At 46.3% G+C, this 26,789-nt stretch overlaps 1 long non-coding RNA gene and 1 other non-coding gene across 2 annotated transcripts; one reads left to right on the top strand and one right to left on the bottom strand.

Moving 5' to 3' along the window:
* Window positions 1–490: 490 nt before the first annotated feature.
* On the bottom strand, window positions 491–2,664 carry LOC120675881. The gene is made up of 2 exons (XR_005675525.1): window positions 2,027–2,664; window positions 491–943 (listed from the first exon to the last, which is right to left on the bottom strand). It is a non-coding gene; the product is annotated as an uncharacterized LOC120675881 (long non-coding RNA).
* A 20,313-nt stretch (window positions 2,665–22,977) lies between these two features.
* Window positions 22,978–23,086, top strand: LOC120677057. Its single transcript, XR_005676122.1, has one exon. It is a non-coding gene; the product is annotated as a small nucleolar RNA R71 (small nucleolar RNA).
* Window positions 23,087–26,789: the final 3,703 nt, after the last annotated feature.

Here is a 26,789-nt window from a genome sequence, read left to right on the forward strand (position 1 = left end):
CGCAATTGGGGTCGACAGTGATGATGAATAGCCACTATTTGCTCAGTCTTAGTGCTTTTGGGAAAAGAACTATTAATGTTATGTCATGCTTTTGGGCACAACTTGTAATGTGTGTTTTCAAGCTGCTGTGACCTGTTGGATCTGTTAAGCTATGTCATAAACTATGTCCTAAAATTTGAGACTCATCTATTTGCTATATCATAAACAACTTGCGATATTCAGGCACTAACATTCACATTCACGTATTTCTGTCTCAAAGGCACTGAAATTTCAGAAACATTTTTCTGAACATTCTCAGGCTACACTATTTAGCAATGAAAAATTCATGTTCCAACAGGGCAACATTACATGCTAAGTAATTAATGGTAATCAAGATTCCAGCATTATGCTGCTTGTAGAGCATGACCATTTAGCAACCAAATTAGCTTCAAAACTTATGGCAAGAAGCCAACAATAGCATACTGAAACCAAAAGCTTGAGAGCATGACAATGAAAATTCATAACATTTTGAGCATGACGCATTTTTTTATTAAACTTCAAGTCTTGGCACAGGACACATAACATATTTGACATTGTACTTAATTAGCGGGTACACAGGTCTACATCCATAGTGGAACACCAACAATACAAGAACAGTCCTACACAAAACACATGTCCTTGCTGATGCTGATCCAACCCTAAATGTTATTTTTTGCTTCAACTATCAGAAGTTACAACTATCAGCTCCCCCCCCCCCCCCCCCAAACCAAAAGCTTCGACCATCAGCTTCTTTTCATCCACTAAATGTTATGTCTTGCCTTCTTGGCTGCACTTGAAGTGCACACTGAAGTGCCTTCTTCCTTTCCTTTTCTTTTGCAAGCTCATCTGCAAGTGCATTGACACTCTCCTGTGATGCTGCTAAATTGTTGTGCAAGTCCTGGAAGCTCATCATTTTAAGAGGGACCTACAAGATAAAAAAAATAACTACAATCATGTATACTAAATTGTATATTGAGATTGTAGTATACTGAATTGTGCTAGATGAAAAAACTGTATACTGAATTCAGATAACATTAGCACTAAAAACCACACACTAATTTGCTAGCTAACATTAGCACTAAATATCCCCTGCAGCAGCACTAGCAGTAGTTGCTAGCTAACATTAGCACTAAATATCCCCTACGGCAGCACTAGTAGTAGAGCGCACACAAAATCATTGAATCTCCTGCAGCAGTGGACCCACGGGATTCTAGTGCATTATGCTTAAACTGACATTGATCTCATAATGGTCTCATGAACCATGCATATCACATAATTTAACACATCAAAGAACAATATGAATTCAGCTAATCACAGACTGGTGACTAGAAGAATATGAGTATTTCTATGATCAATGTGTGTTTACCAGGCCTTATCAACTTATCAGCTAAGCACAATGTGCATTTTTGGCCTCAAGTGGACTTGCCTAGTTGAGAAAATGAAATTACCAGGCCTTGCAACAAAGCTCACATCAAGGCTCAAGTACAATGTCATGGAATTATAATCTCACAACATGAATTCAGCTAAACTACTAGCTGAACTAATAGCTTTGAACTTGCTAAATTATAATCTCACACCAAAATCATTTGTTCCTAAGTCCATTCTCTTATCTCATATATTCATGAACTTGCGGAACTACTAGCTTTGAAGGAGCCAGAGTTGGGTCAGCAATAATGCATATACAATTGTGATCATTCAGACCCCAACTTAAACTAGACATTGAACTACTGAAGTAGTAATCTAGCTAATAAGCTAGAGTAGCTGCGTGCTAAACTAAATTAGACATGCCAGATGACAGTGGATTGAACTCAAACATTAGCACTCTTGATTTTTATGCATAGCAGGATTGACACTAAACCCTAAAACAAGATGGTATGCTTATCGCTTCTAGAGAAATTGCATTGCAGGATTAACTCAAATATGAGAACAGTGGATTGAACCCTAAAAAAGCATCTCTTTGAAATTGCACAAGATGATTGAATCGTTCAACCAGAGGATAGTGGATTACCTCCTCCTTCCCGCTGTTCGTCGTCCCCTTCTCCTACTTGTTAGATGTCGCCGTCGTGGGATTGCCCTTCCCCTTGTTCTTCCTCCCCTCCTGCTCCTCCTCAGTGCTAGAGGTGACGTCGATGAAGATTCCGCGATGGGCCTCCAGCTTCAGACCCTTGGCGCCGTCACCGCCGCCTGTTGGGGAGGAGGGGGAAGCGCCACAGGCCTCCAGCTTCTGACGCTTGGCGCCGTCACCACCGCCTGTTAGGGAGGAGGGGGAAGCACTGCGGGCCTCCAGTTTCTAACGCTTGGCGCCGTCTGTTGGGGAGGAGGGGTGAGCGCGGCGGGCCCGCAGCTTGTAAGGCTTGGCGCCGTCGCCACCGCTTGTTGGGGAGCAGGGGGGAGTGCGGCGAGCATTTCGGCGCCGTGGTGGAGTAGCGCCACCCATGGAGACGCAGCGGCCGTCCTTGTCGCGAGTTTGTAGCCGCGCATAGATCTGCCGCTTTGGGGATGGCATCGCCGTGCGCCGTCGCCGTTGAGGAAAGGGAAGGGGTGGGTGAGGCAAGGGGGAAGCGGGGATCTGTCGCCGTCGAGAGAGGGAAGGGAGCGAGGAAGACAATGGGGCGGACCTGGCGAGGGAGATGGAGACGACGGCATTATGTAGATGGAGACCATTCCTTTGATAAGTAAGGCCTTTGATATGTAAGGCCGTGTTTAGATGTTTTGAAAAAAAAATTTCCGATGGAATTTTATTAATTTGAAGTATTAAATGAAAAAAAAATTTACGATGGAATCTTACTAATTTGAAGTACTAAATGAAGTCTATTTATAAAACTTTTTTCACATATGGATTGTAAATCGCGAGACGTTGCGATGGAATCTTACTAATTTGAAATATTAAATGAAGTCTATTTATAAATTTTTTTCCACAGATGGGTTGTAAACCGCGAGACGAATCTAATGATGATAATTAATTCATAATTAATTAATAATTAGCGGATGGTTACTTAGCATCACTGTTGCAAATCATGTATTAAGTAAGCTCATTAGATTCGTCTCACTAAACAGTGACTAAAACAGGGCCTAAAGAGATAGATCGGTACAAATGGAACTTCCTTCAGTGGTCCAATGGTATGGCTCTGCGCTTTGGCTCTGCGGTGGTGTCGCCCCATTTTTGGCCTTATTTTTGCACCACCCAAAAAAAGAGTCTTGCCTGGGATTCGAACCTAAGACCAGCAGCTTATCTGGCTTGGACTCTACAACCGCACCACTTCAATGTTTGGCTATCTGTTCTGAATTTATTCTATTTTTAACATTACTATTGGATCGAGGACAGCTAGCACAGCACCATTGCCTCAGCTCTTTGGAACGAAGAAGTAAGAACACATATGTAGTTCTGAATTTATTCTTTTAATCTATAATTAAAATTTGTAACTGATCTTTCTCCGTCATACATAATCAAAATTTGACATTTTTTCCTGAATTTTTTTAAAATCATTCTCCTTTTGTTAATGGCGTTGTTTAGTACAAATTCTATTTCGTAGATCCTATTTATATGCCTTATCTTGTTCCTTCTAAATAGCTAATAGAAAAAACATTTGTTTTGTACAATCATTACTTATCTAACTCAAGATTTTGTAATATTGAGGTAAGCACAAGGTTATGATCAATTTTGTAGTGTATACGAGTTTGAACATTTTGCAAAGTATGAAAAAGTTCAATGTTCACCTTAACATTACATGAAAACTAGTAAGATTGTATCCATTTGTAAAAATGTATGTTCCTCCGTTACTGAAACCATTTGAAACTTTTATGACAAGTTTAGGGACCCAAATTATGCTGCCATATCAATTTGTAGAATGTTTAGACCATATTAAGATGTTTGTAGAATTATTTGTAGAATGTTTAGACCATATTCTCTGCTTTGTACAGTTTCTTTTTATTATATATAAAAAACCCTGAAGCGCTGTGGGGAACTCCCCAACATTTCCTTTAAAAAAAGCAATATGGAAAAGATCAAATAATTAGCAATGAACATACAAACAAATGACATTAAATGAAAGATAATGTTTTTAAAAAAATAAAAAAAAATCATCAAATTTGGCATTCATATGAGGGAGAAACACAAGCTATAAAATTTAATTTCGGATTAAAAAGCCACAAATGATGTATTTATGTTTTTCTTGGCGGTCGATTTCGATGATTTTTACCGCCAACATTCATTCGGATTTCATACTTTTGGGACTATTTTGTTATGATTCTCACTAACACTAACAAGTTCCATAAGTTTTGGTGAGTATTTGAATTCAGGAGCAACATATATGAAATTGAGCCAAAATGGGGAGAATCCCGGGCCGGCCGGCCTACCACTATGAGATTTAGTCTTACAGTTGTGTGGTTCATGGTCTTGAGCACAAGAACAAGCCAACCCGAGGGTGGTTTAGGCAAGATGCACAAGTTAAGATCGAAAGGCTTGAACCAAGTCAAGTTGGGCCCAATTCCAATGACAAACCAAAGAATCAAGACCCAAGCCGACTTGAGGGGCAGTTTGCAACATGTAAACAACATGCAAGAGCAGCGGAGGCCCGAAAATAGCTAGAGCCAGGCCGGCCGGCCTAGGAGAGGCTGGCCGGCCTCTAACTACCTGCTTTGGAGACACGCAACTGCCACCGACCTCAGGAAGCAATCACAGACGTCCACACAAAGGCGATGATTGACATGCATACACAAACACATGAAAACGTAAGTCCGAGCCGTGGTCGGCTCCCCGGGACGACTCTTTCATCGGCTTTAAAGAGCCGATCGAGTCCCGGTGTCAGATAGGATCTGTTGCATCCAGATATTGATGATTAAAGCGAATAACTAAAAAGGCTGCTTCAATTAAATCTAATTGATCTAATCCACGACGGTAAAATCTTCACTGCTAGATCGGAACATCCTACACGTGACTGAGCCTAGTAAACGTGACAGATAACTAAACTAAAACCCAAAACAGAGGCCTAAGAACTAGCAAAAGCCGATTCCCGGAACAATCCCTATTAAGGCTAAGATAAAGCATCTAAAACGCCACCGGATCATCCAACCCGTTTGCAAGGCCTAACCTAATAGATATTACACCAACTCTTAAGAATAAGAGCAAATCATAACAGATTAGATCTACTAAACATAAAAGAAGCAGGGTGTTGTCTCTGTGCAACTAATTCTATGCGACGAGAACTAGCATAAGATCAAAATGTGACTGCACAGAGACAACATGGTATTTGTAGATGATAAGCAACGAAGCACAATAGATCTACTGAAAGCCATGCTACGAACATCAAGATAACTAGCATTACTCACCATCAAAAATGCTTCAGTACGAGTAATACCAAGGTAAAAGCAAGAACAACGCTCCCTGATCGCGTAACATGGCGCTTGGACGAAACCCTAGGATTAGGGATGGCGATGCGCCGAGATTGTTGTTTGTGAGACGTGATGACGCACTTCCTTTACGAATAACAAAGGGTACATATTTATAGTCCGGAGACTTGGGAAACAATCTAAACTAATCTTGTCCCGATTGGACTCTATTTCTAATCTTAAACTAAATCTAAGATAAATGGCCCATGTGGCCCAGATGCTCACGCAGGAGTCGATTTACAAGTCTTCTTCAATCTTCTGCTTTAAGCACATCTTGCTTTCGGCCCATAAATTAATCCTATTAATTTATGGCGATAACACATGGCCCCCTGGTTTTGGCAATGATAGTTCCAAAACCAATCCGTCGCTTCATCTTCCCGTTAATGCTCTTTAAACACACTGCAAACACCGAGGAAGACGCAACGTCTCTGCAACTGACTCCTCATAGAACGTGAAAACTGCCGATCCATCTTCCATCTTTCACTATTTAATCTCACCCCAAATCGGCTCTTCTTCACGGCAAAACTCCTTCTTCCTCCCAAAGCCAGTAGCACAGAAAATCACAATCTTCCAACACCAGTAATGGCGATCTCTTCCTCCTCCGACTCCAACTCCTTCAGAGACTCTTCCTCCTCCTCTTCCCCTTCTTCTTCCCCCCTCCCTGCTTCTTCCATCGACTCCATTCTGGAGAGTCGGGAGCCGACGCCAGAGTGGGACCCGACTGCAGCGTACGAAGCGCTGGCTCCTCTGCATTGGGATGCAGAGGAATTCGATTTCGGGGTCGTCTCCGAGGAGGACGAGCCCAAAACTGAAGGAGAAGACCTCCGGCTCCTGTTCCGGGAGGAGTCGAAGAGCGGCGAGGAGGAAGACCCCTCTTCGGACGAAGTCGACGCCTCCTCGGAAGAGGAGATCGACTCCCCGTCCGACGACGACTAGCCGATGGGTGGAAAGCCCTTTCGGTTCCTCGGGTCCTCCGAGGAGGACAGCGAAGAAGAGGACAGCGGCGGCGGCGACGGCTGGAGCGACTCCGGGTCTGAAGGCGGCAGCAGCGCCTTCAACAGCGACGATGACGACGATGATGACAACGACGTCGACAGCAGCGGGGATGTGCCGGCTCGAAGCCCCAAGCGCCGTATGTACTAAGCACCTACGAACAGTAGAAGTAGTGCTGTAGCGTCGTAGGAGTAGGATCACAAAGCCGAAGGATTAACTCCTTTGTAAAATCGGCTCTCCTTGTAATGATCTTTCCTTTAATGAAATCGAATTTCCCTTCAATTCCATGTGTCTTCGTTTACTTTCCAAAAAGCCGATGGCAACGCATCAGGCTTCTATAAATATCCAAGAGCCGACGGAATTCAAACTAAAAGCAACCCGCACAAGAGTAGAGTAACACTTCCACCTTGAACCGAACTCTTGAATCCGAGCATAATTCGAAAACCAAGCTCTACAAATCCGAGCAAGAACTCTCCAAGCAGCCGGAATTCGAATCAAAGCCTACAACAATCAAACCCTAAGTCAACAGATCTGAATCATGGCAGATTCTGCAGCTCAGACGACAAGCTCTGCAATTGATGATGCGGCAATCTGCGGCCTGAAGGTAATATTCGGCCTAATCCTTTAGTTTTCTTCAGCTTACTAAGCCTCCGAATACTGAACTCTGAAATATGACACCATATGCATACTTCTGAATTTCTGAACTTCATGTGTCAGACATCCTTCTGCCGCATCCCTTCAACCCAAAATCTTTCTGTCTTGGCCCACAAATCCATGAAAACCCCATAGATTTGATCTCTTGTGAAGCAAATAGGATCCCTTTTGTGAGTCAAAACATCGATCTGAACCTCTGGGCCGACTGCTTAAGAGCCTGGCCTAATCCCCCTGAGAGTTGGATTACATGGTACAACAGAGTAGCAAAAGCTCACATGCCCTTATGGCAGGATTTGAATATAGCCGATGCACTTAGTTTATCATTATCTCCACTTGACAAAGATGAAAATCTTCTGAAAACCATCGACTATTTCTGGTCTGATACTCTGAATTATTTTCTGTTTGGTCATGGACCCATGACCCCTACTCTGCTGGATGTCACCATGATCACTGGCCTAGACATTAGTTCTCCTAATCCTGCTGCTCAAAAAATGGCAGAAGTCCCCTTCAAACTGTCTTCCAAGGTTAACTGCACAAACTGGGGCACTTACATGAGTCAGCATATGAAAACAAAAGGTCTAGTGACTGAGAATGAACACACAGCCTTCTTAAATCTGTGGCTAGAGCACTTCATCTTCTGTGGTCCTTCTTTAGCCCCAACTAAGAACTATCTTCCCTTAGCCTATCACCTGGCCCGTGGTAATCACACCGGCCTAGGCAAACTCTTTCTTGGAGAAACCTACAGATATCTCCATTTAATGACATCTAACTTGCTTAACCACAAGAAACTGAGAACTGGAGGCCCTTGGTGGTTTATTCAGTTGTGGGCACAACTGTACTTTCAGCACCATATCCCCAACTTCCAAGGCCTAACCAAGAACTATTTCCCTGATGAGAGTGGCAAACCAATTAGATGTACTAGCTATGGCCAAGCTTTATTCAGTCTCCAATGGCAGTAAATTGAACTCAACAGATGCAGCAAACTAGTTCAGAGTCTTCTACAAAGGACTAAATAATCCCCTTTATTTCTCATTCACTGAATCTGAATCTTTTGAGAACCCAACCGCCTTCAGATTAGATAGTTTTGCCGATGACGACAGCACTCGGCATCTGTATTCTTTGATGATTCGACCTGGCTTCCTCCCCGTTGGCATCAGCACCTCTAATAGAATTATCAAGCCAGGTTATGAATCTTACCAGCCAGTCATAGCAGCTCGGCAATTTGGCCTAGGAAAGGTCCCTCCCCACTTCCATATTCACCACTTGGTGGAGAGCAGAGCCGATCTGCCCGATGGTCTCACCAGCTCAAGATGCTACAGCATGTTTGATAATCTCCACATTCCAATACCAGCCAATCTGTCCTTCACCTCTTCATCAATCGGCTTTGATACTTGGTGGAACATATGGAAAACTCATGTCTTCAGAAAAGCTCTAGGTCCTCGACTGCAGCAAATCGATCTTGAATATGTAATCCCCGAGGAAGAGGTACTGAATTTATGCACTTTATTCCCTCCAAACTCTCTATTCCTTTCTCTTGGCTAATCCTGCTTTCTTTGTTAGCAGCAACAAGATGGTCCAGAACCTATGACCAGCACTGGGGAGCCATTCCACTTTCTTCCAACTGCTCCTGATGTACTCTTCTGCAAAGGATCACCACCAATGAAGAAAGTGATAATGTCTGTTCAGCCAGACTTACTTCAGTTGGCTTCCAAACGAAGACAAACTTCTGCAAGCATTGCCCCCCGAGTCTTGACCAAGAAAAGGAAAATGATCACGAGGCGAGTGATCAAGAAACCAGCACCAGTTTCCCCAAATCCATCAGAGTCCAACACCAACCAGGTAACTCATCATTCAAAAACTTTTTCTTTATTTCATACATATGTACCATGGTTGACTGTAATTTTATTTCCAGGACGCAGCTGAAGACATCCCCAATGTAGAAAGCCTGGAACAACATGAGATGGCTGCAACTCCTGATGCACTGATGGATGCAAATGAGGAACAAACCGATACAGTCGATATTCTCGATGTCAACACAAGCTCTAATAGGACGATTGCTCCTGAATCGCCCAACACTCCTTCAGAACAGGTAACATTACAAAACCAATTCTGAATCAGCCGATAGCTCCATAAATGCATCTTGCTCTAACTTCAGATATGTCCATAGGATTTTGACATTTCAGGTTTACTTTCCTTTGACCTGGCATCAATGGGTCTGACTATCCCTGGAGCAGAAACACCATCTTCGCAGCAATCGGCCAATTTGGCACATCAGCTTCAACTCATCAAGAATCTTTTATCTACCCTAATCACTACTCTAGTTGATGATTCCAGCAAGATAAAGAACATCTTCGAGCAAATAGAATCCCAACTCCCGGAGCCGTTGCAAATCAAGCTCTGGCTAGCCAGCAACCTTCCATTCTTTCGGATAGAAGTGAATAAAGCACAACAAAGGATGAAAGCACGTCGCTATCAAGCTTCTCTGAAAGCTGACATTACCCAAAAGTGCAAGGCCCTCAACCAGAAGAAGGCAACTCTAGACATCAAAGCTGACGTGTCTGCCAACATGAACCGACTCGACCTCCTGAAGAAAGAACTGGCAGAACTCGAAGAGAAGGTTCATACCACCAAGAAACTCATCCAGGCCGAGGAAGCTTCCATTGCAAACTCCAAACAAGAAACCCAGGAAATAGCCGAGCAGATACAAGCAGAGTTTGCAGAGATAAGCACCTTGAGTCGGCAAATAGTAATAGGCGATGACAAGGATGATGAAGCAATCATAGCACGAGCAGACACCGTCCGCATAGAAGCCATCCACGCCATAGAAGAATTCCTGAACCAGTAGATAGGCTCAAGAGACAATTAGTACTGCCTGTTAACCTGAAACTTGTACTTGTTTAAAAACATCTTAAGTCGATGGTTACACATCGGCTGTTTCGTTCCTCACATGTACTTTACTATTTTTTTTTACCGGCCAACTCAACGTGTTGGCCTATCTCTTTTCTTTTTTTTTCTTACTGGCCAACTCAACGTGTTGGCCTGTCATGATTTTTTTTGCGGCCAACTCAACGTGTTGGCCTATTACACTGCAGCCAGATGGATCTCATCGGCTTTTCGTTACTCGCCTTCCCACATGCTCGGGAAATACTTCTTGAGATGTTGGCCATTGACAACAACAGGAAACTTGACGCCGTCCAATTCCTCGAGCATGTATGCATTCCCAGGCAAGACCTGATCAACCTTGTACGGCCCATGCCAAGTTGGAGACCATTTACCAAACTTTTTATCTTTAGTTCCCAATGGCAATACTGCCTCCCAAACGAAGTCTCCAACCTGGAAATCCTTAGGCCTGACCTTCTTGTTGTATGCACGAGCAACTTTAGCCTTATGTTCTTTGATCTTCTCCAGCGACCAAAGCCTTAGGTCTGTCAGGTCCTCCACATTATCGTTCATCAAGGCTGCATACTGTTCAGCGGATAGATCATTCTGAAACTCAACACGCCTTGATCCCACCATGATTTCCCATGGTAACACAGCGTCTTGGCCGTAGACTAAATGGTACGGCGATGTTTTGGTGGACCCATGACATGAAATACGATATGCCCACAAAGCTTCTGATAACACCTCATGCCAGCGCCTAGGATATTCATCGATCTTTCTCTTTATGAGCTTAATGAGGCTCTGGTTGGATGCTTCAGCCTATCCTTTAGCTTGGGCATAATATGGAGATGATCTGATCAGTTTAATCCCCATGTCGTCGGCAAACTTTCTGAACTCCTCCGATATGAAGACCGATCCTCCATCGGTCGTAATAGTTTGAGGAATTCCAAATCTTTGGATGATGTGCTCTTTGACAAAGCTGATCACATCTCTTGATGCTACTGATCTCATGGGCACTGCCTCTACCCACTTTGTGAAATAATCTGTAGCAGCTAAGACCCATTGGTGACCCTTGCTAGACGACGGGTTGATTTGTCCAATCATATCCATGCCCCAACCTCTGAATGGCCACGGTTTGATGATAGGATTCATTACTGATGCTGGCACTATCTGAATTTTGCCAAACCTCTGACATGCCTGACATCCTTTATAATATTTGAAACAATCTTCAAGCATGGTAGGCCAGTAATATCCCGATCGCCTAATCAGCCACTTCATCTTATGAGCCGACTGGTGAGTACCGCAGGCTCCTTCATGAACCTCATGCAAAAGCCGATTTGACTCTGAAGGTCCCAGACATCTAAGTAGTACTCCTTCCAAGGTCCTGTAGAACATGTCATCCCCTATCAGAACATACTTCAAGGCCTTGAGTCTTGTCCTTCTAGGTGCCCCCCGAGCCGAATCCTTCAAGTAATTGAAGATATCGGCTCTCCAGTCTCCGGGTCCTAGAAACTGAACCTCCACGTCAACTCCATCGGCTGTTTCCCTGTACCCGGAAGCCATCTGGGCCAAATCATTGGCTTCATTGTTCAGAGTCCTGCGTATCTAGTGGAAATTGATATACCTGAATTGTGACATCAACTCACGGCACTGCATCCATATCGGAAATAGAGCCTCACTCTCACATCTATATTCTTCCGTGAGCTGAGAAATCACCAATTTTGAATCTCCAAAAATTTCCACCGCTTCTGCACCAGCTTCAAGGAGCAGTTCCATCCCTTTGCGAATGGCTTCATATTCCACCAAATTATTGGTGCATGGGGCAGTCATTCTGATGGAAAAGGAGTAAGTCGCTCCACGAGGCGAGACCAACAGAATTCCCACACCGCACCCATCATCACAAGCCGATCCGTCAAAAAACATAGCCCAAGCACGAATAAATAATGTAGCAATATCAGTGCTGATCCTGTCTGCAACAAGATCTGCCAGTGCTTGTCCTTTGACTGCTTTCGCAGGCTGATACCGAATATCGAACTCTGACAATGCAAACATCTATTTTCCTAGTCGGCCTTTCAGGACAGGAGCCGACAGCATGTGCTTTATGATATCCAATTTGCATATGACAATTGTTTCCGCCGAGAGCAAAATATGGCGAAGCTTTGTACATGTAAAGTATAAGCAAAGACAAAGCTTCTCGATTTCAAGATACCTGATCTCAGCGTCTAACATGCGCCTGATGAGGTAGAAAACCACCCTCGCCTGGCCGTCGTGCTTCTGGACTAACACCGAAGCAATGGAAGCGTCACCCACGGATAGGTACACGTAGAACGGCCTATCTTGCTGAGGAGGAATCAACACTGGAGGCTTTGACAAATATTCTTTGATTTCATCGAAAGCTTACTGCTGTTCTGCCCCCCAGCGAAACTCATCATCGGATTTGATCTTCACTAAACCCATGAACGGCTCAATGCGTCCATACAGATTAGAAATAAATCGCCTAACAAAGTTAATTTTACCGATGAGCTTCTGTAACTCTTTCTTTGTAGTAGGTGGCTTCATCGCCTTCACAGCTTCTTGGCTTTTCAGGCCGATCTCGATTCCCCGTTCATGCACCAAGAATCCCAGAAATTGACTGGCCGATACTCCAAAGGCGCACTTCTTTGGGTTCATTTTAAGCCCAAACCTCCGAGTCCGCTCCAAAACTTGACGCATATCTTCTAGATGCCCCCAGCCGATTTGGACTTGACCACAACATCATCAATATAGATCTCTACCAGTTTGCCGATGAGATCATGAAAAATATAATTCATGGCACGTTGGTACGTTGCACCGGCATTTTTCAGTCCAAAGGTCATCACCAAGTACTCGAACAAACCGACCGTGCCTGGTACTCTGAACGCGGTCTTGTTCATGTCTTCCGGGGCCATGAAGATCTGGTTGTAACCGGCATTGCCGTCCATAAAACTCATCATTTTGTGGCCGGCAGCTGCGTTGATCATTGTTTCTGCAACAGGCATCGGGTATTCGTCTTTTGGCGTCGCTCTGTTGAGATCTCTAAAATCAACGCAGACACGCCATCGGCCATCCTTATTTTGTACCGGTACCACACTAGAGATCCATTCTGCATACCGGCACGGCCTGATGAACCCAGCATCCAGCATCTTCTCCACCTCTTTCTTGACTTCTTCTAGGACTTCGGCCTTCATCTGACGTGCTCGTTGCTGAAACGGCCGAAACCCTTTCTTGAGCGGGAGCCGATGCTCAACGATGCTTCTATCCAGTCCGGGCATATCGGTGCAGTCCCATGCAAAACAGTCCCGGTACTCTTTCAGCAGTGCAATCATCTCCTCTCGCAAGGCCGGATCCAACTTCTTGCTGATAAATGTCGGCCGTGGCTTATCCCCAGGACCGATGTCAACCTCTTCCAAATCATCAGCTGACGTGAACCTGTATCCGAGTTTGCCGTCGTCTGAAAAATCAGCTGCGAACGCAAGCGAGTCTTCGTTATCCACAAGATCAGCGGCAAACACAGGGAGATGACAAGAAAAATTATTTGGCCAACCGCGTGGGCTGGCCGTTTCTACACTTCCATTATCATTCGAAACCCTAGAGCAGGCCATCGTGTGTACATGATGTAACAATTCTGAACCCAAACAGGATTTTTCTATTTTTTGGGGCCGGTCGTTGGGACTGGCCTCACTATCTTTATTACATCTCGTGGCATTCCAGGATGCGTCTACCCTGTGAGGCCAGTGGATAAGACCAGCCTCAGTCCGTTTTTTGTCGCCTCAATCCGATCACAGTCTTCCAGGGCGATCCCTGAGATCGGCTCTTGTCCATCTGCGTCCCAAGCGTTCATATCTGCGAGCGAGGCTTCGCTGGAATTGTCTGCAGGGACCACTTCTACTTCATCGCTGTCCCATTGGACGAGGTACTGATGCATCGTGGAAGGGATACAATAGTTGGCAGGAATCCAGTCCCTCCCAAGCAGCACTGTGTATGTACTCTTGCTGTTAACGATGAAGAACGATGTTGGTATAGTCTTGCGGCCCACTGTCAGCTCCACATTAAGAACCCCCATCGCCTCTGATGGCTGCCCATTGAAGTCATTAAGCATCACATTGGTCTTGATCAGATCGGCAGAAGAACGACCCAATCGGCGTAGCACAGAGTATGGCATCAGGTTGACCGCGGCACCAGTGTCGACCAACATCCTGTTCACAGGCTTGCCATTGATGAAGCCCTTGAGATACAATCCCTTCAGGTGCTTGTAGCTCTTCTTCTTGGGCTTCTCGAAGATGATCAGCCGTGGGCCTAGATCCAGCTGTGCGATGGACGATTCTTCCGGTTGGGGTGCCCAAAACTCCGATGGGAGCACAAACACCATGTTCACATCGGCCGATGGCTTCTCATCGGCTTTTGTCTGCTTGGGGCGCCACTCTTTTCTGGGGGGGGCGCCTTTCCTCCCTTCGCGGTCGTCTGACTTGTTCCGCGAGATCCGGACGTGCTTTTCTCAGCACGTCAAGGTACTTTGCTTCTGCCTCTTCTAGATTGCACAAGCGCTGCACTCTGCGCTTTTGCGAGCGATTAAGCCCGTCAGGACACCACCGTGGACGATGGTACTGTCTTCTTCTTCTTCTTGCTCGGAATCACCCCTGGTTGGCCTCCTCATACGGTCATCATGACGTGTTCTGGGCCCTAAGCGTCGGAACTCCGATGTCTCGTCCTGCTGGCGTTCTCGAGGCCTGCACTCCAAGCAATCGTCTATAGTAGGCAATCGGCTCATGCCGGAATTCCAACAGTACCTGAAGAACAAACAATGCTAGTGGTCGCGTATAGCCTGGCGTCTCCCCAATGTCCTTCCTGAGCGGTGGTCGTACTCGTCCTCTTCCGATTCGTATCGGCGGCGCAACTTGTACTGGTATTGGTATTTTTCTAGAAGCCGATTAGAAGCTGGAAGCTGATTGTGGATGTGACGCACCTGCTCTTTGGTCACATGCTGTTGTTCCAGTTCGCGTCTATCCTACGACCATTTGCCAGAAGCGGCCTCTCTCCTCTACTTGTCATCGCGGCGCATGGGTCCCACCATGTTGATCTAGAATGCCAAATCCTGGCCCTTGGATCCGAAATCTGACAGCTCCACCATGTTAGCTTGTGGGAAGGGCTTTGTGTCAACCTTCATCGTGTGTTGAGCCAGGATTAATCGGCCTTGCTCGATAGCCGATTGTATCTGACGACGTAACTCCTTGCATTCACCCGTGGAATGAGTGAACGAGTGGTGCCATTTGCAGTACAGTCTTCCCTGCAACTCTTGTGCCGTCGGTAACTTGTGATTCTCTGGGAGCTTCAACTGTTTTTCTTTGAGGAGCAGATCAAATATCTGCTCTGCCTTGGTTATGTCGAAGTCGAAGCCCTTCACAAGCCCCTGCTGTTTGACCCACTTGCACGGGACAGGGTTTGCCCCCCCGAGTCCACTCTGCCACGGCCACTTCTTGCTCCTCGCCAGAGTCATCAGATTCATCCGCCTGGGCCATGCTTATATGGTGCATGAACTTGTCATGGTACAGCTCAGGATGGTAATGTTCGTATATTGTAAGCTTCTGTACCAGGTGCGCCAGAGATGTGAACTCCAACTGAAAATCCGCATCCTTGATTGGCTCAGCGAGTCCCAGGACAGCCAGATCGACTGCCTCCTTCTCTGTGATGCGCGATGAGTAGCATCGGTTCTTGACCTCCCTGAAGCGCTGTATGTATTCTGACACAGTCTCTCCTCGCTTCTGCCTGACATGGAAGAGGTCGGCAATTCCAGCTTCAGTAGCCTCCGAGTGGTACTGGGTATGGAATTGATCATCAAGCTGCCTCCAAGTCCGAATCGAATTCGGAGCCAGTGATGCATACCATCCAAAAGCTGGGCCTGTAAGGGATTGGCCGAAGAACCGGACCCTCAACGGATCTGACACTGAGACCATCTCGAGCTGCGTTAAGTATCGGCTCACATGCTCGATGGAGCTGGCTCCTTCTGACCCGTTGAACTTGGTGAACTCTGGAAGCCGATACTTGGGTGGCAGTGGGATCAAGTCATAGTCACTTGGATATGGCTTGGAATAGCCGATTGCTTTCCTCTTGGGCAGGATGCCGAACTGGTCTCTCAGTATTGCACTGACTTGCTCCACACTAAGAACTCCTGGGGCCGATGGCTCAGCACTCGGCCCAGTAGCGTACTTTGCCAGCCACGCTTGTTTCTCCGCGTCTGCTCCAGAAGCTCCTGGGTTTACCATCTGCACCGAGCGTGTTGGATTGACGCTGTCAGGGATGTAGGCGCACGTGTAGCCATGCGGAATCTCCTTGGGTGGCTCGGTGAGGAATTGGCCTTCTCCAGGATCACCGCCGATCTTGTGGACGACGTAGATCGGCAAATTTTGTGGTTTTGGAGCCGCGAATGAGAACGGCAATACCGGTCTAGAATGCAGTGTAGCTTCCTCTGTGTGACTCCCCAAGGTTGGTCCCGATGGAGAGTACTAGTTCTTGATTATCTCCTGGATGACGCGGTACGCCATGCGCTCGAGCTCGTTCATCAGGGTTTGAGAGTGCCGATGAAGCGAATGGGCCACCATGTAGTTCATCTCCTGACGCAGGGCTCTGGTGCATTCTTCTGATGGCACAGACAGATCTACGTTGTCAAGAGCGCCTTCTGGTGAGAACCCCTTCCACCTGATGCCATGGTTGCGGGTCCTCTCAAAAGAGCCGATGAGATCGACTTCCAGCAGAGCTTTGACCTCATCATACTTCTTGTGTTCAGGAGAGAGCTCTTCATACGTGACGGGCTTGGGAGCGGGTACTTGATCTTGAGCTCATGTCATTGTTGCAGTGGACGTTGTTGCCGAGAAGGGTCCCACTGGGCGTGCCAGAATGTGTTGTTGGTCGAAACCCACCGGCGAGCAGCGACAGGCAACACGAAGAGCCGGGAGGTCGCCGGGGCGCTGGCAGGCACTGCTCCCTCGTCGACGGCCCGCAATTCCAGCAACGCGCGGCGGCTTGTGAAGACGCAGGGTGTGCCACCTGACCTATACCCGATCAGGAAGGTGCGGATGTGCTTGCGATGATTGACCTGCATACACAAACACGTGGAAACATAAGTCCGAGCCGTGGTTGGCTCCCCGGGACGACTCTTGCATCGGCTTTAAAGAGCCGATCGAGTCCCGGTGTTAGATATGATCTGTTGCATCCAGATATTGATGATTAAAGTGAAAAACTAAAAAGGCTGCTTCAATTAAATCTAATTGATCTAATCCACGACGGTAAAAGCTTCACTATTAGATCGAAACATCCTACACGTGACTGGGCCTAGTAAACGTAACAGATAACTAAACCAAAACCCAAAACAGAGGCCTAAGAACTAGCAAAAGCCGATTCCTGGAACAATCCCTATTAAGGCTAAGATAAAGCATCTAAAACGCCACCGGATCATCCAACTCGTTTGCAAGGCCTAACCTAACAGATATTACACCAACTCTTAAGAATAAGAGCAAACCATAACAGATCAGATCTACTAAACATAAAAGAAGCAGGGTGTTGTCTCTGTGCAACTAATTCTATGCGACGAGAACTAGCATAAGATCAAAACGTGACTGCACAGAGACAACATGATATTTGTAGATGATAAGCAACGAAGCACAATAGATCTACTAAAAGCCATTCTACGAACATCAAGATAACTAGCATTACTCACCATCAAAAATGCTTCAATACGAGTAATACCAAGGTAAAAGCAAGAACAACGCTGCCCTGATCGCGAGAAGCGATCAGGGCAACATGGCGCTTACTTGGACGAAACCCTAGGATTAGGGGTGGCGATGCGCCGAGATTGTTGTTTGTGAGACGTGATGACGCTCTTCCTTTACGAATAACAAAGGGTACATATTTATAGTCCGGAGACTTGGGAAACAATCTAAACTAATCTTGTCTCGATTGGACTCTATTTCTAATCTTAAACTAAATCTAAGATACATGGCCCATGTGGCCCAGATGCTCACGCAGGAGCCGATTTATAAGTCTTCTTCAATCTTCTGCTTTAAGCCCATCTTGCTTTCGGCCCATAAATTAATCCTGTTAATTTATGGCGATTACACCAGTACCGACCCTGAAGCAGTATAAATAGAGCTCATACCCCTCTCTTGTAACACACACCATCCATTAGAGAAGAGAGTCTCTTGTAACACTCGTGTTAGAATAGGAAGAGAGTGAGGTGAGTGCTCTGGTGAAAGACGAGCTAAAGGAGCGGACTCAAGTTCTCTCGGTCTTACTCCACACTTTGAATCCACCTCGGAGTAATCCACCTCGCCGCCGTCGCGGCTGGCTTGCAGCAGTACCCCAAGACCCCAACTCGCACGCGCACCAGCACTACAAGAAGCCCCGCAACCCGTTCCCCCCGTCCTTTCGCCTTTTCCTCGCTTCCACGCTCCAGAACACCGCCGCCGTCCAAACCGCACGCTGGCGAACCGAGCTCACCGTCGATCTCATAGCAACGGTCCTCCTCCGCCCGCGCTGACCACACCAGCAGCTCCGCCTTGGCCCCGCGAAGCTCACCCACCCCTCCTCCTCGCCCAATCCCCACCGGAACACCCCCGCCGACGAGCGCCTCCGTCGCCGCCTCACTGTCCACCGCCGACCGCCCTCCTCCAACCCTCTCCCGATGCGCCACGGGCACCAAAGGGTGCGGCTCGGTCTCCTCTTTGAATTCCCCAACATCTCCCTCGCCGCCGGTGACCGGAGTCGACGGGATCCGCCATCTCCATCGTTCCCTGTTTTTCCCCACCGGCCAGGGACCTCCCTGTTAGAATTTAATAAACCCCAGGGGGCTGTCTGCGAAGCCCATGACTCATGTGAATAGTGCCACCAGGGACCTCTTTGTTATTTTTGTTGCAAAATTTGAAATTCCATAGAAATTCAGACAAAAATCAGAAAAATGCAAATCTTGATGTTTTGGAATCCTCTTGAAGAGATCTTTGCAGTAGAATCATAATATGTTGGGTGTTAGTTGAGAGTTTTTGCTGAAAAAATAGATTTGTGTTACTAGTGTTTAAATGATAGTTATTTTTATCTTTTTCTTAACTGATGATTGAAACTATGTTTGGCTATGAAATTTTTATGATAGAGTAATCATGTGATTACAGAGTTTCTATAAAAATTTCGTGGTCATTTCTCATGTTTAGATATTTCTTTGATTTAATACATGTTAAGTGATCTTTATTCATGTTAAATAGTTTCCTTGCTTAGAAAATCCTGGTAATTTTTTTAGATCCTTGTTTTATTCACAGGTTACTGCCTGTAAAATTTGAGTACCAGTTCATGACAAGAACAGAGGCTACAAATGAATCTTGTTAGTTTGCTGTCAGTATTGTTTATTTTCTCAGAATAAATTATCTGTAGATTAAATCTTGAAAAATTTACAGTATCTAATTTATATCTTTGTAGACCTCCTGTTAAATTTCTAGCTTCTATATTGCTATTATCTAACCTGTATACTTCAATCTTGTTCTAGGAGTTGTCTGAATAAATGATTTGTCCTGAATAAATGGCTGCATGTTTTAGTATGAAATTTTCAGGGTAGATCACACTGTTTACCTTGTGTTTATTGTAATTTTTGATGAATTTATCCCTAAATGTGTTCTGAGTTACCTAATTATTAGCAAACCATGAATTACAAGCAATAGGATTTCACTACAACTTCTTTTATGAAGTTAGTAAGCTTCTTTTTGTGCCGTTGATCATGATGCCTTGTATAGTTAGATATGTTAGTTATCTACTCTATAAACGATTTCCCATATACATAAGTTGTGTTGTTATTTGTAGACTACAACTTTATCGTGAAATGAGCGTGTTTGTAATTTCACCTTCTGCATCACATATAGATACGACTGCTCTATCGGACGGAACATACGAGCTGATTCTGGATTCCGAAGGAGGTGATCTCGAAGCTCAAGTGAACACTGCTATACTAACTGAAGCCCCGGACAAAAGTTCGGAAGAGCCCAGGGCTGAAATAGTTAGTGACTACCGAGAAGGCAAGCCCCGGACATAACCTATATTTCAAATTATTACAATTTATTGTTATTCCTTACTAGTACATCTACAGTTATTAGGATTTGAATTGAAACCCTAGATGCATGATCCTAGGAACCTATGTAATGAACACTAGACCTGAGTTCGATTAATTGCTAAGCTTATAGGACCGGTAAAAGTCGAGTGATTGCCTATCACTCGCGAGCTCTATAGGAATTGTTCCGTTTGAAGTGCGTCTGCAGCGCCCGAATTTCGACTTGGACCTCCGCCGCCGGTGAGCCGACCTCCAAGCAATTCCTCGCCGCTGGTGGGTTCCTGACCTCCCTGACTCCCTTGGACTCATCGCAGGAACTCCACGAAGCTTCCCGGGGAGCCCAGGAGCCCGGAGCACCCCCGCGTCAACCCCCTCCACGACCACCACGCCATCGCCGCCGCCGAACTCCGACGTCGACGCCTCTGCGCCTTCGCTGCTCACTCCCGAGCTTAGGTGAGCACGCCTTGATCCCCTGCTCCCTTTGCGCCTGGTTTTAGGACCCGTGGTACACCTTAGGTGCCCCGGACACGCTTGCCGGCGCTTTTCCACCGCCGCCGAGCCGCCCATGTCGGCGATAATCCCTCTCCCAGCCCCGCAGCGCCCCGTTGAGTGCCTCAGTGAATTACGCGTGAGGAGTACTAACTCCCAGACCAAACCGCAAGCCAAAATGAGCCCCGGAACGCCGGATTCGACGAACTCCGGCGAGCTCTGTGCCGCGGCGCCGCGGAACAGAGCACGCCGGCGACCTACCGCCACCGCCCCGCGCGCCCAAACTGCTAGATCCGTCCGATCAAGAGTGTGCGGCCATGATTAGACCCAAAGCCCATCAAATCCGAGCCATCCGATCCAGATCCAAGCCCCCAGATTCAAAGATACCTCTTCGGCCTGTCAATTTTGTTAAAGAGACCCTGCGTTTCCTGTTATTTAACCCGCAGTCCCAGTCTATTCAAAAATATTTACGGTTAAGCCCTGACTTTAACTCTTAGGCCCCTGCCCTTTTTAAAAATCAAACCCGTAGTCCAGCCCCTTTCTTTTTGCTAGTTAGACCATGTGTCTATCCTTTATTTATGTTTTAGTCCTCGGTTTTGCCCAGAAACCCCCCTAGAACTCCAGTTTTCTTACAAATAGGTCCCTGGATCTTGTTTTTGGCCTAGATTATGCGTTTTAGCTCCGTTTTAGGCGTTCTTTATGTTCACGCGATCATTGTAGCGCGTAGAATAGTTCTAGCTTAGTTTTGTCTGCTGTTTTCATGTATTGTTGTACTGTTTCTTAGTTTTTTCTATTGTTTGCATGTATGTTTATGTTGTGCCTTGTTTTTGGCCATGTGCTCGTGAATAGACGTCGATCCATCTGAGGAGCCCCAGTACCAGTACCAGGAGCCATCTTCTGAGCAGTTCGAGCAGCAGGAACAGTTTGAGGAAGGCAAGTATAACATGAACGACACCTATCACTTTAAATATATTTTCATACTGCATTTTAAGACTGTATGCCTATAAGGATTTTCCTAGCCACTTTATATCCCTTATATATATTCCTTGGGTTGCATTTTGGTTAGTTGTGCTAGGTGCCGCGCTATAACACACTTGGTCCTTTTTAATTAATTTGATTAATGGTATATGCAACTTAATTCTGAAAGTGGCCCGTTTGAGGGGCTCACGTCTCGTTAAAATTGGTTTTGTTAGAAACATGGTTTAGGGGGCCAGCACGGTGCTTACTACCTGGTTGGCCACTCTCCATAAGGACCGGTTCATAGAGCGACAACCTGGACAACAGCGCTACCACAAGACTGGAATGGGACTGTCTTGGCTTACTAATTAGGTCATTTTGGTTCGGGAGTAACTTACCGACGGGGCAGGAGGGGTGGTGAGCTTCAATGGTTCCCAGGCTACGACGCTTGGTCTGCGTACCCCTCGAGGTGGTCACCATCGTTGCGGAGCCAGATTCCTTAGCGGTTACAACTTACCAACATGTCCTTTGTAACGGCCTCGTAGTGAGTTTGCTAGTCATCTCACCTAAGGAAGTGTGATGAACAACTAGCGTAGCTCACGACTTGTGGGTAAAGATGTGCAACCTCTGCAGAGTGTAAAACTGGTATACTAGCCATGCTCACGGTCATGAGCGGCCCAGATCCTCCTTTTGATTAGTGGGGTTATCTCCTTCCGACGAGGGGGGTGCCTCTCGGGGTTACCTTGGTGGTTTGGTTTGGTTCTCAGTAGTTCATAGATTAATTTTGATTAAATACTATGTAACTGGGTTTATGGTAATTCATCAACTTGTAGTAAATAGCTTTTATAAAATTTTGCCAAGATTAAAAGCTAATGTAGTTGAGTCAGCCAATCTTAGAGCCTCATGGTTTGTGTTATACTTGTTGAGTACAAGTTGTGTACTCACTCTTGCCTACTCTACTCTTTTTCCTCTTGGGGATAGTCTACTGCTGCTCAGTTCCTGCCGATGCGAGGGAGTTCACCCGGAGCTACCAGGAGTACGAGGACTTCTAGGCGTTCGTCTCCCAGTCGACGTCCCTGTGGCGCCCAGCTTCCGAGAGACTTCGTATATGTATTCTATGCTTCCACTGTATCAGACATTTTGTCATTAATATAATAAATAACATTCGTATTCGCTTTATTATAACTTTTTACGTGATATGTGCTGTGATATATTGTTCATTCTGTTGTATATACGTGTGACTTGATCCTGGCACGTATATGATTGCTCGGTTTATGTCCTTTTATAAACCGGGTGTTACACCCGACAGACCAAGAATTGTTCCGTTTGAAGTGCGTTTGTGTCGGTGTTGCCTTTATGGTGATGGCTAGTGCACTTGAGCCGGGATAATTCAGGTGGTTCTGCCACAGTCCAGATAGGCTCCTCCAGCAGCAACATCAAGGTGGGCTCTGGATGTTGTTGTTAGCCCGTTGTAGAAGCTTTGGAGCACGAGCCACTCGTCCATCCCATGATGAGGACAGGCGAGTATGTATTCTTGCTGTCTCTCCCAAGCTTCTGGGATGGATTACATCCTTGTCTGCTGGAAACTTGAAATTCTTCCACGCTGGGCATTTGTTTTGCCCAACAGGAAGAATTTGGCGAGGAACGCTGTGGAACACTTGTCCCACGTGCTTACGGCTTCCTTACTCTGATAAAACTAATGTTTCACCTTCCCCAAGAGGGAGAAAGGAAATAGGCGGAGCCTGGTGGCGTCAGCCTTAACGCCCCGTATGGTTACGGTCTTGCAAAGCTCCAGGAAATTCTGGAGACGGGCGTTAGCGTCCTCATTCGGCTTGCCACAAAATGGGCTAGCCTGCACCATATTTATGAGGCTGGACTTCAGCTCCAATTTCACAACCCCAACATCAATGTTGGGTCCAGTTGCCACATTGGCAGCTGAGGGGACGGAGAAGTCGCGGAGAGTCTTCTCAGCCATGAGTTCAGTGATTGTTGATGGTGCTTAAGAAGCTGGCTCGCTTGTCGACTGCGAGATCGGAGGAGGGACGATGCGAGGTCGGACCCTTCTCACGAGCTTCTCAGGATTTTCAACAAAATTTGTCGGCAAGGAGAAACCAGACATACACTACCCTGCTTTCATCCAATCAGGAGAAAACAAAAAGATAAACACATTAGCCTGTATAAGCAGTAGCTACCTCTTACTTATATTGCCATGTTTATGTACTTTGTAAATATAGTTTACACCTAGTGCCATCCCCGGCAATGGCGCCAGAAATGCTTGTTGACATTTCTTAGCGTCGCCACTAGGAGTGGTTAGTTCATAGCAACGCCGTCAGAAATGCTGGTGTTGGTATGTCTTAACATTTATAGAAAGATCTGCAAGCGCATAGATATACCGTTGTAGCATTTCACCCGGAAGTATTCAGGGTATCGTTATTTATATTTTCCCAAGGGATGGCTAGGTTGTGTAAAGTTTATTTACAAGTTCCATAACCATGACACATATGAGTAAGATGAAGACCACTGTTGACGGTCCTTAAGTATTCAGGGTATCGTTATTTATATTTTCCCAAGGGATAGCTAGGTTGTGTCGTTTTCGACCGTCAGCTCTTGCAGCTTTTTACCGGAAATAATCACCAAACGTAGATATAGGGCTTACAACTAACCATTTCCACGAGTTTTGGTGAATTGTCATCTGCAGGCACCCAGATCTGTAAAAGAGGGAAAACACAAGTGAACACGAGGAAAAATGCACAAAAGATCCACACTGAAACGTGTCACTTATAAGGAGGGCCCACATGTCAGAGCAAATGGGGGAACCAAGGCAAATGCACCATGGGATCTTGACATGGGCCCACAGATCAGACTCCCCTAGGAAGATAAGGATGAGAGGCGACCAGGTGGGGCTGGCCGACCCCCTGGGTCTGCCGAACCTGGCCGGCCTCTCGTCTAGGTGCACTTCGACGTGCCGTGCCCCTACTCCTCCTGATCACCTTCCATATATGCTTTTGGCGGGAACCGACCTTGAAGACTATAAAAAGGGGCTCCCTCCACCTCTCACAACACACACCATTTTATATGTGAAGGAGAAGAGTAGAGAGGCTCCACCTCTTTGTATCATTAGCCTAAGGACTGTGTGAGGAAGGAGTGCGGAGAAGAGCCGGACTTGTCGGCATCTCTTCGGCTTTGTACCTCTACGGATATGGTACATTTGGAGTACATATCCGGGTTCTTCTAATTGGTGAGTTCTAGTTAAGTTATACTTTTGTTCTCATTCGTTCGTGGGTTCATCATTCGTTCTCGTAGCGGATACTCTAGAAGAGGGCCCCTGATAAAGATGGGATAACCCTGCGCAACTCTAGAGTAGTAGTTGATGGCATAGGCGTGGTGTCTGGGCCATAGATTACCTTTGTTTGTCTCGTGCTCAGCTGGTATTGTGGGGTAGACGGCAGGTGGTGACAAACTTGTCCGTCTGCTACGGAGACAGTCTGCGTGGTTAGTGCACTCCCCCCCCCCCCCCCCGCCTGGGTACAACATAGAGCGATACCGGATATTCCTTGGCAGACCAGGGTCAAACCGGTGCCTGAAGTGAGCGAGTGGAAACATTAGTGTATCTTCGCTTGAACCTATCCATAGATCAGAATCACACTACCCTAAGGTCTCTTTATCTCTTATCTTCTTTGGGGTAATCTAGATAGAAGACAGTTACACACCCATTCCTCGTGGAAAATATAATACCCTGAATACTCCCGGGTGAAGTGCTGCATGGTATTTCCGTGCGCTTGCGGATTCCTTTGTGAGAGTTAAGAAATACCAACAAGCATTTCTGGCGCCGTTGCCGGGGAACGGTTGCCATAGTTGTCTTCGAACCTAGTTGCTCGTGTGTCTTTTCTTTCATCCTTTCTTTTCTTTTTATCCTTATTCCATGGATACCCTTTCTATCCACCAACTCTCTGCTCCCTCGAGCGAGTTCTTAGAGCCACCACAGTCATCCAAGCCAATCACAGCTTCAGGCTTTGAACTCCGCCCTGGCTTCATAGCCATGGTCCGGGAACAACCCTTCTCAGGATATGAGCTAGAAAATCCCTACCATCACCTACAAGAGTTCGAGCAATTGTGCTCTTGCTTGTCCATTGCAGGCATGGCACAAGAAACACTTCGGTGGAAGTTATTTCCTTTCTCCCTTGCTGAGAAAGCGAAACAATGGTACACACATAACGTAGGAAAGGAAAACGAAGAATGGGAGGAATTGCGGAACAGGTTCTGTCTCGCATTCTTCCCTATTTCTCGCATCGCTTCCCTGCGTAAAGAAATCCTCGACTTTCGTCAGGATGAGAAGGAGACCCTTGGGACAGCCTGGGCTAGATTCTCACAACTCAGACATACCGGCCTAGACTTGTCCATTCCCGACCATGTGCTGCTTCAGCACTTCTGGTTGGGGCTGAACAATGACACAGCCCAACAGCTTGATATCACTGCTGGGGAATCTTTCGTCTATAAAACCACTTCCGAAGGGGTGGCACTCCTGGATCGTATCCTGGAGAACACCTCCGTCACAGAACCCCTCCATAAACTACAACCTTCAAGCCAGGAGGATGTTTCGATAGCTGAGCCCATTCACTCTTTAGTAACCCATGACGAATTATCGGCCAGACCTTCCCCTGAACTCGAGGACCCAGAGGAGGAAGAAATTCCGCCTCCGGAATTCCCGTTTAACTTCAGGAGGATATATTCTATGACTTTGGCAATACCACATTATATCCCCTCTAGAAAAGGCCTCCAGTCCCTTTAGACCCACCGGGCGGTCTCGATAAGACTTCCCTTAGAGAGACCGTAAAAAGGGTGACCGCTATCATGAGCAACGAATGGGTACAGGAAGGGGAAACATCTTCCGAAATAATCCAATTTCATGCCCCCTCCTTAACCATTCCATGTTCCATAGAAGGGACTACAGTCACGGCTCTTTACAATCCCACGGTTGGAGTAAACATTATTTCTGCTTTGTTCGCTTAGGCGAAAGACGTGTTACTCCAACTACAAAATCCCTTAGAACTGGGCCACGTTCCAAATTAAGAGGGATTGGGATTATGCACGAAGTGCCAGTTTGGCACAGAGAAATGGAGATTGCTCTAGACTTCCATGTCTTCGAAGTCCAGGACTTCGACATCTTGATAGGGCATCCCATAGAAAAGCTCTTCCTAGATGTTCTTAATCTAGGAGAACTTCAGGTGTCTCTTGGGGGAAAACCATTCACCTTGCCTATGGGCCAAGCCAAAAACTCCATGGCCGAATCTGTTCCCCAAGGACCAATTGAGGA

Source organism: Panicum virgatum, chromosome 5N, assembly GCF_016808335.1.
Source record: "Panicum virgatum strain AP13 chromosome 5N, P.virgatum_v5, whole genome shotgun sequence".
Lineage (NCBI taxonomy): Eukaryota > Viridiplantae > Streptophyta > Magnoliopsida > Poales > Poaceae > Panicum > Panicum virgatum.